Consider the following 14,436-nt stretch of genomic DNA (forward strand, 5'->3'; position numbering starts at 1 on the left):
TCACTAAAGGATCTTGCTCCAGCTGGCTCCATTTAGCACACACATGGTTATGCTAAATGCTGAATTACTGGAACCCAAATGCTGATCCTGGAGTGCGACCAATACGCCTCCAATGCAAAGGAATGGACTGACCTACCCTCTTCACACCCCTAGAAACAATACAGCTTTACAGCACTGGGCAGTCAGTATCTGTGGTTTCATGATTAGATCATATTGTACCTTTCCCAGACCTCAGAGCTCACAAGACAAAAGGAACTGTCATTTTCTATGCATCCTTTAAATAAAGCTAACTCAGGATGTCAAGACTGAATCAACACTCTCTCAAATATTCAGGGACAGGGGATTCTAGCCCATGCATTGTCACTAAGTGCTTGACACGAACTCTACCCGACCCAGTACTACCCTAGTATTAATATTGCTTGTTGCATGTCTAGGATGGGAGTCAGATAAGGAACGTGTACCCTGGATTATCCAGGGACTCATCTCCTCATATTAAATCTGCTTCCCTCTAATATATCCCTTAATTTTAGGAATGTGGGTTTAAGAGCAATCATGGGACAACAGATCACATACCTCTAAAGGCCTTTGCAGACTGGCATTTGTTGTTGCTGCACACGAACACTCAACATCTCATTGTACCCTTAGGAAATGTTTATGCTAGTCCTTCAGCTCCATGTCAACTTCAATGGACTGGAGCATAAGGGCTACAGTGGTGGGTTGCTCTCAGGCCTGCTGTGTGTGTAAATTATGGTGAGGAAATAGGGTACAAAATTTCTAGAACCCAGGCTACACTGGGGGCTGAGAAAGCCGAGAGCCCACTGGTCTTATTTTGCTCTCATGTAAGAGGACCCGTACTTTCTTTCAATTAACTTTTCTCACCATTTGCATGCCCTTTCCTTCCTTCTTAATTTTGTGTTTCTTTGGGCATTCTTAAGATATACGAGTAAAGCCTTAAGAGCATTCATGATGCCTCTCAGCAGTCATAGCTACTTTTTAAAGAAGTAATGTGAGTCATACAGAGAAGGCAAACAGAATTCAATGGAAAGGGAGCTACAAAATGGTGAAGTGTATGGATGCACGCACACATACATGTAAGTGTAGGCCTGTGCTGAATGTAGGCTGGTGCTGGTAAAGAGGCTCTGGGCCAGGGGTGACTAGCAGACAGCAGATGTTTAGATATGGCTTTGCTACTAGTTGTCAGTAGTTTGCATGCTTAACAAAGGCTTATGGGAAATGCATTGCAAGACCCACCATGCCATTGAGAGGTATTAGAATGAGTTAACTGTGCTAACTAAAAAGGAAATGAAGACAAGAGGACTCCCGAAGATTGTACTCTTGAATTGCTAAGACCTTGGCAGGTCTTGCATCTTGTAACATGGGAGTCAGCCCCACTGGTGGTGGGTGACTGCTGGTTATTGAAAAGACAGATGAGACAGATCCACTGTCTTCCCAAAGAGCTGATTCCCTTTAACAGAAAAAGAGCAGAAATCACTGTGAGCTGAACCTAGGCTCCTCATGGGCTGTGCTAGGCCCTGCACCTTAGTCAAGAGCTGACCCAGTTCTTTGCCTGGCAGGAAAGGGGAACTGCTTCTAGGGCAATAAAACAAGAATAAAGAGGTCCTCTGCAATCTTTGTTGGAAGAACTCCTGCCTGCTCAAGAGGACAGCTGTGGCATCTTGGATCACACCCAAGGCCTAGAGCAGGGGTGTCAAACTCATTTGTTATGAGGGCTGGATCTGACATAAATGAGACCTTTTTGGGCCGGGCCATGTGTGTTATAAAATGTAATGCCAGGTAGAGGAGATATACACTTTATAAAGGACACAAATGTTTTTTTTAACTTAAAATAAAAACATGCTTAAAACATTAGCACTCTTGCAATATTTTGTTTATTTAACAGTGTCTGATTACTGACACCTCTTGCTCTGAATTATTGCATCAAAATGTCTGTGTTGTTGCAATCTTGCGTATGCTGTTCAGGTGTGTATCTGTAAGCTGCAAACCTACGATGATGCAGCAGCAGCAGAACTGGAAGAAGAAGCAGAAGACAGCCCGTTCCACTGCGGGCCAGATAGAAGCCCTCCGGGTTCCTAATCCAGCCCCGGGGCCACATATTTGACACCCCTGGCCTAGAGTTTACAGAAGATTCTCTGCACTGTGACTTGTGCAGGGTAGATTATGAGTAGAACTCTCCCTTTCTATAGTACTCTGACTTGTGAACTGTTTTGATATTGTCTTGGATTCTGGAATGTGTTTTGCATTGCTAATTAAATTGTATTAGAATTTCTGAAACACTGGGTGTGAGCCTTACCTTAGATTATGGAACCCGGCCATTGGGATAAAAAGGGGTTACATAACCGTGGAAGCAATCTTGTTGCTGTTCACTATTTTATACAAACTCTCTTGTGCTTGAGGGCCACACTACTCTGCCCCAACAGAGAACCAAGTGAACTACGTAGTATCAATTTCATCATTAACATTTAACTCCCTCTTCCATACCACCTCCCTCAATCTTTTTTTTTTTGGGGGGGGGAGGAGTATGAATCTAACACTAATATCAAGCTTCTGAAGCCTCTCACCAAAAGCAGATTTTTAGCAGCAGCTGCTTAAATGCTAGGACTAGCAAAGTATTACAGACCCCACCAAAAGATGTCTCCATATCTCTAGGAGATCAATTTCATGGTCTCTGGCTTCATGTTCCTTTGGGGCCTCCTCTCACCCTTTTGGTTCAGCCCCACCCAGTCATTCAGGAAGAACTTCAGGGCTGAGTCTGCAAGAGATACCATCCACCGGTATCCACCATCAAGCCCTCATGAAAGCAGACAAAGCCCACTTCCACAATTTTAACCTCTCTTCCATTATTTACCCTGAATGTATGGTCCTAAGCTGTAGATGGGTTTCCTCATGCTGGTTCTAGCCCCAGTCACTTTGTAACATAGGTGACTATAAACATTGGAAGAACCTGAAGGGGACCATCTCTCTCTGTATGTCCCTATGCACCAATTATGGCATTCTGTGACCAGGGCCAGGGCTTTTTCGGTGGCGGCTCCTACCTGGTGGAACGAGCTCCCGGGGGAGATCCGGGCCCTGCGGGACCTTGTGCAGTTCCGCGGGGCCTGCAAGACGGAGCTCTTCTGCCAGGCCTTTGAGTAGGAGCCGCCGCCCTACTATACCACCACCGTCAAGACATCTTAATGGATGCATCGACAAGGCCTGAGGAAGAACTTAGAAAATACAGAAGATCTGACAAGCCATCGCCACTGGATATGTACGCTTTGGGAGTACCATCTAGAACTGCGGTGATACCATCTTGGATCTAGGATATTAGTAATTGGGTAGAGCACTGTGGTTTTAGTATTGATGTTTTACTATGTTTTTATATGTTTTTATCTATGGCAGAGCTGACAACCTGCCTTTGTTAGCCGCCCTGAGCCCACTGGGGAGGGCAGGATACAAATGTAATAAATAAATAAATAAATAAATAGTTGTGAGCATCTAGTTGCTACCCTGCATAAGCTAGCCCGTTTGGTGTTTACTAAAGCCTATTGCCTCTCATACAGTAGCTTGCACTGCATGGGACAGGCTTCCTCTGGAAGTGAGGGAAGCACAGTCTTTGGAAGGTGCTTTAAGTCCACTATATTTGTGAGGGCTTTTAGTGAGGTTTAAACTGCAAACATTTTTGGGGGGGGTGTTAACAGGCTTTTATTGCATTTTGTATGTTTTTCATCTTGGAATTGTAACCCACAAGGAAAAGTCAGCTGCCCTGAGCCAACTTCGGCGAGGTAAAAGTTGAAACAATAAATAAATTAAAAATAAAATAAAAATATTTACAATAAATAAATGAATGAAGGTCTGCTACCTTTCATTTCTTGCTTTCATAAGAACATAAGAGACGCCAATGTTGGATCAGGCCAAAGGCCCATCCAGTCCAACACTCTGTGTCACACAGTGGCCAGAAATACCAGTGCCATCAGGAGGTCCAGCAGTGGGGCCAGGATTAGAAGCCCCCCCACTGTTTACCCCCCCCCCCAAGCACCAAGAAGACAGAGCATCACTTGCCCCAGAGCCCCTAGCTATACCTTGTGGCTAATAGCCACTGATGGACCTCTGCTCCATATGCTTATCTAATTCCCTTTTGAAGCCGTCCATGCTTGTAGCACCCACCACTTCCTGTGGCAGTGAATTCCATGTGTTAATCACTCTTTGGGTGAAGAAGTACTTCCTTTTATCCGTTCTAACCCGACCGCTCTGCAGTTTCATGCAGTGCCCACGAGTTCTTGTATTGTGAGAAAGGGAGAAAAGTACCTCTTTCTCTACCTGCTCTTTCCCATGCATAATCTTATAAACCTCAATCATGTCACCCCTCAGTCGTCGTTTCTCCAAGCTAAAGAGCCCTAAGCGCTTTAACCTTTCCTCATAGGGAAAGTGTTCCAACCCTTTTATCATTCGAGTTGCCCTTTTCTGCACTTTTTCCAAAGCTATAATATCCTTTTTAAGGTGTGGTGCCCAGAACTGCACACAGTATTCCAAATGAGGTCTCACCATTGATTTATATAGGGGCATTATTATATTGGCTGATCTGTTTTCAATACCCTTCCTAATAATCCCCAGCATAGCATTGGCCTTCTTTATTGCAGTCACACACTGTCTCGACATTTTCAGTGAGTTATCCACTACAACTCCAAGATCTCTCTCTTGCTCAGTCTCTGCCAGTTCAGACCCCATCAATGTGTATTTATATTTAGGATTTTTGGCTCCAATGTGCATCACCTTGCACTTGGCCACATTGAACCCCATTTGCCATGTTGACGCCCACTCGCCCATCCTTGACAGATCCCCTTGGAGTGCCTCACAATCCTCACTGGTTTTCACCACCCTGAACAACTTTGTATCATCCGCAAATTTAGCCACTTCACTGCTTACTCCCATCTCCAAATCATTAATGAACAAGTTAAAAAGCAGTGGACCAAGTACTGATCCCTGCGGTACCCCACTGCTTACCACCCTCCACTGAGAAAATTGCCCACCTACACTCACTCTCTGTTTTCTATGAACTAGCCAGTTTTTGATCCATAAAAGGACTTGTCCTTCTATCCCATGATTTTTGAGCTTACTTAGGAGCCTTTGATGAGGAACTTTATCAAAAGCTTTCTGGAAGTCAAGGTAAATAATATCTATTGGATCCCCCTTGTCCACATGTTTGTTCACCCCCTCAAAGAACACTAACAGGTTAGTGAGACAAGATCTTCCCTTACAGAAACCGTGCTGAGTCTGCCTCAATAGGTTTTGTTCATCTATGTGCCTACTAATTCTTTCCTTAATAATGGTTTCCACCAATTTACCCGGTATCGACGTCAGACTGACTGGCCTGTAATTTCCCGGATCTCCTCTGGAACCCTTTTTAAAGATGGGAGTGACATTAGCTACCTTCCAATCCTCAGGAATGGAGGCAGATTTTAAGGAAAGATTACATATCTTTGTCAGGAGATCTACAAGTTCACATTTGAGTTCTTTCAGAACTCTCGGATGTATGCCATCTGGGCCTGGTGATTTTTCAGTTTTTAAGTTGTCTATCAGTTTTAGGACCTCCTCTCTCATCACCTCAATCTGACTCAGGTCTTCCAACACCCCTCCTGAAATCAGTGGTTCTGGAGTGGGCAAGCACTTCTCATCTTCCACAGTGAAGACGGAGGCAAAAAATGCATTTAGCTTCTCAGCCATTTCCCTATCATCCTTCAATACTCCTTTTACCCCTTGGTCGTCCAAGGGCCCCACTGCCTCCCTGGCTGGTTTCCTGTTTCTAATGTATTTGAAGAAAGTTTTATTGTTGGTTTTTACGTTTTTTGCTATATGCTCCTCATATTCCCTTTTTGCCTGCCTGACCTCAGACTTGCATTTTATTTGCCATAGCCTGTGTTCCGTTTTATCAGCCTCACTGTGACTAGCTTTCCACTGCTTAAAGGAATTCTTTTTACTTTTTACAGCCTCCATTACTCTGTTTGTTAACCATGCAGGCTTTTTCCTATACCTGTTTGTGCCTTTCCTAACCTGCGGAATATATATTTTTTGAGCTTCTAGGATCGTAGTTTTAAATAGATCCCAAGCTTCCCCAATTGTTTTGACCCTTTCTACTTTTCCTTTCAGTTTCCTCCCCACGTGTCCCCTCATATCAGAGAAATTACCCCTTTTAAAGTTAAAAATGGTTGTGTGAGTCTTTTTGGCCAATTCTCTATTTGTACAAATGATGAACTCAACAACATTATGATCACTGTTTCCAAGCGGTGCAATCACTTTTACATCTCTCACCAGGTCTTGAGTGTTACTTAGGACTAAATCAAGGATCGCCTCTCCCCTGGTAGGTTCCGTGACCATCTGCTCCATAGCACAGTCATTTAGAGTGTCTAGAAACTCAATCTCTTTTTCCCGGCTAGAACACATATTGACCCAACCCAAAAGTTGGCATGTTTGTACGTAGCTGACTCTCTGCCTTGCCAGTGAGTGAGCTGCAGATTCTCATTTTCAGCATATCATAGCCATTATCACTACCTCACCATCTTCAAGAAAGCAACAGATATCCACAAGAAGAATATTCTCAAATATGTTACAGATGTACATTGGATAGTTGAACAAGGCTATTTCTATTGCTTGGAACGGCAAAGTATGGTCCCCAAGGGGAAGACATGAGAAACCTAGCTGGGTGACTTTCTATGGAGGACAAAAGGAAAGTGCTTGCATTCAAACCGAGATTGTAGTCCTGGTCATCACGGAGCAGATACGGATAGGAATGTTGAAGTTGGCCATATAAATGCAGTAGTGTTAGAAACAGCAGCGGCTTTAGATAGAAAGCAACAGACTCTCTGCTATCTGAAGTGAACGAACGCTACCTTTGAAGGTAGAGTTCCAGGAGTTGCACAAATTCTGGCAAACCCAAAGCCATGTTCTTGAAAGCTTAATCACATCAGAGCAGCTGTCACACAAACATACTGCCATACAAATAACTTATTCGGAACTAGGCTACGGAAACTGGCAGAAGTTTTTCACCAACTTCTACCACAGGACAGCCGGGCTTTACTAAGCAGCATCAGTTCAAATTAAGTGCTGGGCATAGCTTAAGAGAAAGGAAGTGCTGTCCCTAAATTTTTTTCTTTTCTTTGTTTTTTTTCCTTTTCGTCTTTCTTTTGACAAGCTACAAGAGGCAGGGGGATGATGACAATGCAAGAAGGGTGGTTTTTGCTTATGCCGCTAGTAACCTGTCCATCTGCCCACGCTGTCCTCTGCCCAGCTTGTGGCTCATCTGCCCTTTGTTCCTGGCTAAAAGAAAAAGAAGACCTGAAAGCCTTTGTGGAGACAAAAAGCCATACTTTGCTTTCAAAAAAAGTTGGCAAAACATCCAGTGGCAACAGACTCCAGCAAACCACAGCCTTGCCACATTATGATTGCTGCCTTTGGACTCCTATCATGAGGAGGACATGCCAAGTCATCAATACAAGACATTTTACAACATACAAAAGGAAAAATTATATTCCTTGGACAGGGTGATACAGCAGCCACTGGGAACAGAGATTCTTGGGGCACAAATACAACAATACCAAGACTCACACCAGACTAAGGAGACCCTCCCTTTTACTTGGCAGCTGTGGGTGGGGGTTGGAGGTGGTCTTGAAGAATGTTCCCAACATCTGAATCAAGTCACAGTTCCCAGGATTCTTTAAGGGAAAGCTCCATTGCCAGCCTAAGTACAACCTTAAAGAGGCTCTGCTTTAGTCCACTTCATAAGTTGTAATGGTGCAGGTGCAGCCATCAGACTATTGCATTTCCAGTTTCAAGCAGCAATCATGGCATGATGGCAGTATATGAAATGAGCCTTACTTGGGGCTGTTGGAGTACTATAGGTTTAGGAGGCAGTCACTTGTTGTTAACCAAAACTTAAGAGTCTCACAAGTTGGTAGAAGATTCCTTAGAAATGATGACAAGGGGTGGATAGAAAAGGAATCCAGGCAGTAAACTAGTCAACAGCCTCATTATTTTATTTATATGAAACTGCTAGATATTCATGTAGATTTGCATTTTTAGATGATGGGGTAAATGCTGGAAAGCAAGTGACTACAGAAACCTCAGCTACATAACATAACATCATTCCAGAAACATACTGTTGCAGTATCCCACTGTGACTTTTATAGGGAGACCAAAAAAAGTCTAAACTCACATATTTACTTAGGACTTGGAGACAGAGGGGCTGACATCACTACTATACAATCAAAGCTCTGCTTTGTGTCTCTTGCACACTGAAGTCTCTTTATGAAAAGAAGTTTCCTGCTACAACAGATCTAAGACAAAAGCATCTGTTTTTATTGAAGCAAATTAATTTTTATGCAGTACATACAATGAACACACACATAGAAACCTAGCATGTATATGGAGAGAACAGAAGCATGAACAACTCACACTTTATGTTCCTGCAGTGTCTGAAACAAACTGTTGTACCATCATCACCCAGGAAATGTGAAAATGATCTGTGCATTGGAACATTACATATCTCCTGGATGGTGAAGGTGAAAGTTTTCATTCAGATCCAGTACAATACACTAGGAAAGAGGCTCAGAATAAACAATTGTACCATAACACAATAAGTTAGGAGCAGAAGAAAGGATTAATCCACAAACACAAAGACACAATGGCTTCCGCAACCAAGAGGTGAGAATGTACAGGAACGAAATTTGATTAGTATGATGTAAGTTGAGAAAGAAAACAAGCATGTTCAGATTTAATTTATTCTGATTTGATCCCAAGTAAAATACATTACATTATACTTTGACCATTTGATTGTAGTTTGAATAATTTGTAGGAAGTCAGCGATAGCCAAGCTGAGAAAATGTTACCTTCTCTTCTTGATTTTGATATATAAACTTCTATACTATGAGATTGCTAGTCAATGTTGCATAGCCATTTAAGTGCCAGTTCAAAAGAGTAATTGTGTGTTTGTTGTTGTTCAGTCGCACAGTTGAGTCCGACTCTTCGCGACCTCATGGACAAGATCATAGACTGGGGAGGAGTGGTAGTGCTCCTACAGGTCTAAAAAATACAGCTGCATAGAATACACATGTGGCATTTGAATCTATATGCTATTTGACATAAGCTACCCAAAGTATGCATTATGTATATCTAAAATAGCTGATTCCCATCATATCATCACACTTCAGAATGGAATTTGGGAATACAATATGCAGATTTATGCAGAAAAGGTAAGCTTGGATTTCAAAGATGGGAAAGTCCAAGTGCAAGCATCAAGTTTAGTTTGCACCCCAACAGTGTTCCTTTATTTAAATGAATGGCTCCCATTCTTTCTTCTGGACAATGATGAAGACTGAACTCGGGAATCCTGCCCTTCATCCTGGAACCAGATACAAATTATTTTCTTGGGTCCACCTGAGGACTTTCATGAACAGAAGGGGAGAATTTTCATTCATTCTCTCTTCTGGCAGCATACTGTGCTCAAACCTGGCTAGATTTTGTTTATCATAGGAGCCCGTTTAAATGGAAAACTTCCAAGTTGCTTCACCTATGCTTCTGGCACAAATGCTTCCTCTTTTAGAGAGGAACAAAAGAAAACTCAGCATCTTCATGCTACTAATGTTACCACTCCAAACACACCCATTTGGGAGCTAATGCGGTGTGGGGGGTTAGATTAGGATCTGGGAGCTTCCATCTCAGCAGTGGACGTTTACTGGGTAACCTTGAGCCAGTCGTACAGTCCCTGTACACATTCACATGCAGCTGTTGAGGCAGAGGGCTGACACCAGCCAAAAAGGGACTCTGCTGTTGCTACAGATGACTGGCTCTTGCAGCAGTCCTGGCAGCCTGGTTTTGTAAAAAGATTTGCAGAATCCAAATAAGACTTAGGCTTGAAGCCAATTATGTGAATGCTGAGCAGCTAAAGTTTTCCCTATCACTGGTTCTGCTTTCCAAAGATTTGTTTCTTTTGGCAGAAAGCCATCTAAAAATTGTTCACTTAAGATGAGAACAGCAAGATGGGAAAGAGACTGAAAGATGAAGAGGACATGCCTATAGCGGAATGTTGCAAAAGATTAAATCCCTATAGGTATTAGAGCCCCCTTTACAGATTTGTTTAACTGTTCTATTTTTAACTCTTCTATTCTGCAACAGGAAGCTATCATTAAAGTTTCCCTATGCAGAGTGCTTTCACAGGAAAATATTGTATCATTTCCTAAATTGCACTTATTTGGTTTTTCAGTGGTAGAAAGGGGAGACCACAAACACACAAATGGGCTCTATAATTCAAACTGGCCCTTGCGAGTATGGGTCTGCTTATAACCTACAAACAATTTGGGAGAGTCTTCTACTGAGGCTAACCATAGAAAAAAATTATAATATCCAATATATGCAACTCAACATTTATGGGAAAGCACAGCAAAACATTATCATTCCAAAAAAAAATAATGACTAGTATTTCATCCAACATGCCAAAGAGCATTTTTAAAAGTACCTGAACGTTGTGGACAATTTGAGTTTTAAAAAAACAGACCAATTGAACAATATGTGATAAAAATGCAAATGGCTTGCATCATCTCATAGTTCTTCCATCAGCTTTTTGGCACTAGAGACAGGCAATCATAATTTAGAGTCCTACGTGGCTTGGGATCGGCTTATCTAAAGGACTGTCTTCTCTGACACATCCCTGCCTGGGAATTAAGATCACAGGGAGAGGCGTTCCTGACTGTCCCGTCAATTAAATAAGCCTGTTTGGTGGGTACACAAGAGAGGGACTTTTCAGTGGTAGCCCTGCAATTATAGAACAGCTTCCCCAAGGAGGGACACCTGATCCCCTCACTTTAGAACTTTAGGAGGCAGTTGAAGACAGTTTTATTTAGGACTGCATTTGATTAAGTTTAATAGCAGTCCTGAGCAGTGACGTTTAAATTTGGTTTTAATGTATTTTATCCTATGTGTTTTATCTATGTTTGTAAGTCACCGTGAACTTCATAAGGAAGGAAGGCAGCTAATAAATGTTTAAATAAATAAATAATAAACATTTAAGCATGTGTGTTCTATGGCTTGTTGCCGTAATGAATGCCTGAACCTGAACCTAAATAATAAACAATGACCTATTTTAACACTTTAATATCTTTGACATCTGCAATTGTGCTATGACTAAAGTTGTTTTTGCCATGCATAACTCTTAAGATAACTGTTCTTCCCATCTCAAGTCCTAACCGAGCTCTCAAAATCCATTGCCATTTCTGGACTGTATCCACACATCGTTGCAATATTTTGCAACTGAATTTTCCTTTGCGAATGATCCAGCTGTAAATCATTGTTACAGTGCAATAATAATGCAACGTCTAATGTTGTATGGATGCAGCCCTGTGCTGCCTGTTTGAAAACACCAGCCAAACATGCTGGAAATCCTTAGAAACCTTTAGCCCTGCTCACCTTTAATCTCCTATTCTTATCTCAGTTTCTTCACTTCATTTCATACTAGAGTTTAATTACTTCCGTTATACTTCCTTACAGCCTCTTGCAACCTAATACTTTTTGAAATCTACAAACCATTTTTGCTCCAGGTGTATTCCACAGATTGCAGCCAAAGTCAAACTATATTTTTTAAAGGCTTCAATTTTTCTCTTTCTTTCAGTTGTTTATTTGAGGGCTGGTGCAGTATACACCACGGAAGCTACTCTCATTTGCTCCCTAAAGTGGCTGTTTCCACATGATTTCATAAATTCTTCATAACATCGTATTAGATTCAATGGCACACACACTCCTTCTGTTAAGGAGCAAGCAAGACTCCCATGTCAACAGAAAGAAGCATTTGATCCAACTCTGGGATTTGCAGTGACATAGAGGAAGTCACCCAGTTCATTGTTTTTGTGTACAAATAGTTTGCTGCAGAGAGGAAGCCACCAGAAGGAGCAACTTAACATGACTTCCGTGCAACAACCCGTTCATAGAATTCCTACACTTGGAGGGGAAAAGGATATTCAAACTAGCGAGCAAATAAAAGTGTAAGTATAAGCAGAGGTCATTTCCTGCAGGAGCGCACAGGAGCGGAGCTCCGGCAGTAAAGAGCCCAGGGGGCGGGCACATGCAACAAGCCCCGCCCCCTGCTCCTAGGAGCCCCGGGCCATGAGGAGCAAGAAACAGCCAAGTAAGTTGCAGTGGGTGTTGCCTTCTGACACACTTCTGGTGATGTCAGGGGGTGCGGCATATGCAAATAAGTTATCCTAATGAGTTATGCTAATGAGCTCCTGCACCTCTACGAAATGACCCCTGAGTATAAGCATGTCAGGAGAGACATTTGGGGTTCTTGATTCTGGTGAGTTAGATAGATTTTACAGAAATGAACATTAAGAATGCTCCAGTAGCACATTAAGAACCAGTACTCACAAATTCCGGTCCTGTGTCCTTATCACTTTCTGCGACATAAAGGCAAGGAAGCCTATTCCACATATTTAAATTTATGACCACTGTGTATCTGTTATAGACTGCAAGTCTATGCCCTGACCCTCCTTTGAAAAGCTTGGGGCAGAGAGGCACGCAGTCTGGGGAATTATCCTATTAAGGTTTCCTAAGCAAAATGCAATAGCTCAAATCCTGTGTCTTCCAAACCACAGAAGAATTCTCTTTAAAAATACTTTCCTTTCAGTCAGCAGTCTTTCATGGCATCTTTCCTCCCCACCCTCCCCCACACAGAAATAATGTCCTTCAGGACAGAAAGTCACTGTGTGCTTGAGAGCACTGTGTGCTTGAGAGTCAAAAAGCCTTCAGCCCTTAACAATGACATTTCACCCTTCATATTTTACTACTTCAGGGGCTTTTTCACTAGGAGGCAGCCCAAGAACAACAATTAGGTGACCAAACGGTGGCATAGTCACTATGCAGCGCCAGTGATAGCCATCTTCCCACAGGATTGGGACTGAACAAATGCCAAGGGATGGCCTACAAGTTTACAGTTTATTGCAAGTTCTGTGCCTCACTGGCATATTTCTCACAATAGATTTTCACCAAGGACCATATTCTAGCTCTTCCACCTCTTGGAGAGAACCCTGCCCTATTCAGATGTTCCTGTTATCATTTAGTGGTAATATTTGCAGAAATAACAAGATGTGTGGAATAAGGAAACAAAGACAAACTTCCTCCTTTGCAAGTAAATGGCATGTACCATGTAGATATACTCTCCTGTGTGAGGAACACAATATCTAGAACACTCTGTGTACATACAGAGAAGGCTCAGTCAGTGGTATGTTCACAAGACAGCAAAAAGAGACACCGCTCTTCTAAAATACTGCTGTGTACATGTAAGAAAGTCTGCTCCCTGCAAATAAATAATATCTTTGTCGGACACCTTAAGTGTAATTTTGTAAAGCAGCCTTGGTAATGCAAGCTAGAATCACTTGACTACACTGTACTTTTCAAAGTGCAAATTCTACAGTTCTCTCAAAGCTGCCCATCTCTTCACCCACCAGCCCTCATCTAGGCAAAGCAAAGGATGTCTAGAAATGCATGGGCTTGTTGCCAGTGCAACAATACATTGGAGCAATAACATAACAATGCAGGCCTTTCACAATTCAGATGTGGCTGAAGACAGTGAGCAAGTGAGGGAGGACAGTATAGGGCCCCTGCCACACGGCAAGGGATAAGTCGCTCAAAGCGCGGCTTTTAAAAGCCGCGCCAAAGTTGAGACGCCGCAGCGGGATCCCACGGATCCCCTGGGCCGCGGCGCCTTTTCTCCCCGGCACGATCAGATGCCAGGGAGAAAACACAGTTCAGACAGTGAGCCTGCCGAACTGCGCATGTCGGAGCATGCGCAGTTCGGCTAGGAACCGGGGATGCGCCGGCGCAAAGACGCGCCGGCGAATCCGACGGCCCGGCTTGCGGCACCTCGTCGAGATGAACCACCTAGGTAGGTGGTTCTAAGTTGATGCGCTGTTTTGGGCAGAAGGGCCGGTTCGGGGACGGAAGCACTACGCTTCCCAGATGTTGTGGTGGGATTGCGCCCGTTTGCTGCATCCCCGAACCGTCCTTCTACCGGCCCAAATTCATCCGTGTGGACGGGGCCTAGGCCACCCTAAGCAAAATCCTAGCCTTTTTGACAGGATCAGACCCTTCCTTGTTAAAGTTCATTTGCAAAAATATGAGTAATGTCGACAAAAGGAACTCAAAGCCTTTTTTTAAGCTGATTTTTAAATCAAATTTAAAAAACAAATCAAAATGTACTTTTTTGTTGCTACCTTAGCAATATTAAGAAACAATGCACTGGAAAATAAACAAGGTTAGAAATCAATCTTTTGCTGTTGGCTCCAATTTCTAACATGCTCAGCAAATACCATCAAAATGCCCTTCAACTCTGCAGAATGTAAGCATGTTTCTGTTGCAGAAGAAACAAGAGCCAGCGAAATAACACATCAGCCATTCTTA

General features: G+C 42.8%; 1 protein-coding gene across 2 annotated transcripts in view; it reads right to left on the reverse strand.

Moving 5' to 3' along the window:
* SH3PXD2A (SH3 and PX domains 2A) overlaps positions 1-14,436 on the reverse strand; it is a 366,396-nt gene that overhangs the window by 22,382 nt on the left and 329,578 nt on the right. The window lies entirely within an intron of this gene.

This window comes from Gekko japonicus, unplaced genomic scaffold (assembly GCF_001447785.1).
Source record: "Gekko japonicus isolate JY-2015 unplaced genomic scaffold, Gekko_japonicus_V1.1 scaffold29, whole genome shotgun sequence".
NCBI classification, from domain to species: domain Eukaryota; kingdom Metazoa; phylum Chordata; class Lepidosauria; order Squamata; family Gekkonidae; genus Gekko; species Gekko japonicus.